Genomic DNA, 2,347 nt, shown 5'->3' with positions numbered 1-2,347 from the left:
AAATACACGTTTCAATATATTTATATCTTATTAGTGTAGCTCAGTGGTTCCTAACTTGGGGTCCGCAAAGGCAATACTGGGGGTCCGTGAACTAAATTCAAAATTTCATAAATATATATATATATATATATATATATAAACATACATAAGGATAAGCATAGCAAAAGGGGTCCGAGGGAAAACTCATTTAAGTAAAAGGTTGGGAACCACTAGTGTAGCCTATGTATTATTAGAGCATTTAAACCAAAGTTAAGATTTTGTACGTGGTAGAATAATAAAAGATAGTTAAAATTAAGAATGATATAGTTTTTTTTTTAAATTCCCATCATCTGCAGATGCACGTTTCAGTATTCTTATATTTCATCGGTATTGTTCATAGTTTATACCTATATTGGTTAAAAACTTTGGCACAAAGCCAGTAAGTTTGGGGGAGGGAGTAAGTCGATTACATCGATCTCAGTGATCCTATTTTATCGAATCCGATATTTTATTGATCTCAGTGTTACCTATTTTATCGAACCCGAAAGGGTCAAACGTAAAGTCGACCACGCCAGAATTTGTACTCAGAACATAAAGACGAACGAAATGCTGCTAAGCACTTCGCCGGTGTGCTAACGATTCTGCCAGGTCGTAGTCTTGGCTTATACTTATCTTATTAGAAAATTTAACCCAAATTTAAGATTTTCGTCATCGTAGAATAACTCTGTAACATAGTACGTTGATTTTATCATTTCCAAGCAAAATATCACCAATCTGAATGAACTTACCTGGTAAGAAAATACACCTAGATGCATTTGTTGATTTAAAACCAAAATCAACTAAATATGTCAAAACGTAATTGAATGTTTGGATGTTAACTGCCAGTTTTATGTGCACTTATGTGTCTCTAAGTGCTTTACCTCAGGTCAGTCATTACCTAAGACAACAAGTGTTTCTGCTGTGATGATCCTTTCTTGTTCAGATACGCTATTTGTAGGACTACACTATCAAATGCATCATTTTTTTGTTTTCAAGACAGCCGTATGTAATTTGGTCAACTTGGCGGGATTTGAATTCAGAACTTAGTGGCATTTTGTCCGTTTTTACGGACATAACGCCAACGATTCCGCCGGCTCGCTTAAATACGAGGAACAACATTTTACAACAATTTTTAAGCGCTTGTGCGTATGGAAACGTTTATGTGAGCATGTGTGTGTGTGTGTGTGTGTGTGTGTGTGTGTGTGTGTGTGTGTCTGTGTGTGTGTTTGTGTGTATTTGTGTATGTGTGTGTGTAAATGTGCATTTTATATTTCAAAATTTCTTTCAAATATACACCATTTTTGCTTTTGTATATAGTAACATTTCAAAATAAACTATATCTGTACGACAGCTTATTGTATAGAGACGATAATGATTGGTATTGCTGGATTCTAAAACAATTTTCGGTTGACCTAATTAACTGTCATTTGAAGAATATGTATATATGGCGATATACATGTATACAAAGATATTCACTGACTCGGAATCAACAAAGACCATTAAGCATATAAGCACACTAAAGTATGCAATGAGACATAACCAGGGACATGCACTCAAAGCATATGCGCTACAGCAATTATAAAACGCGTATACATAACACCAGTGGATACATACCCTCACGCGCGCGCGCGCACACACAAACACACACACATGCACGTGCGCTATATACAAGGTGTCCCAAAAGCCACTGATGGGTTTCAATTTCTGATAACTTCCTTAACTTTACAAATAATTACACGAAAGTTTGATACAATACAAAGAACATAATGGAAATTAATATGCACAATTCAAATTTAGCAACACCTTTACAATATATATAAAAAATGACATTACTTAAATGGCAGTCATTATCGGCTTCGCACGCCCGTGCTCTTTCCAAAACTTGCACCAAAACATTCTCAAGAGTTTCAGACCTCACTTCTCTGATTTCTTTATTGATGTTTTCCTTCAGTTGTACCAGGGTCTCCAGTTTGTTGACATAAACCCTCTCTTTCAGGTATCCCCAGAAGAAAAAATCCGGGATAGTCAAGACTGGGGAACATGAAGGCCATTCAAAGTAGACCTCAGACATGGTTCCAGCAAGATGGGGAAACTGTTCATTTCACAAGAGAAACAATGCAATTGCTATGGCAGTGCTTTGGAGAGAGAATAATCACCTGCTACGGCAATGTCAACTGGCCTTCACGTTTCCCAGGCTTGACTATCCCGGATTTTTTCTTCTGGGGATACCTGAAAGAGAGGGTTTACGTCAACAAACCGGAGACCCTGGTGCAACTGAAGAACACCTATAGAGAAATCAGAGTAGGGTCTGAAAATCTTGATGGTGTTA

The sequence above is a fragment of the Octopus sinensis genome, linkage group LG3 (assembly GCF_006345805.1).
Source record: "Octopus sinensis linkage group LG3, ASM634580v1, whole genome shotgun sequence".
NCBI lineage: Eukaryota > Metazoa > Mollusca > Cephalopoda > Octopoda > Octopodidae > Octopus > Octopus sinensis.
Note: the sequence above shows the minus strand (reverse complement) of the source record.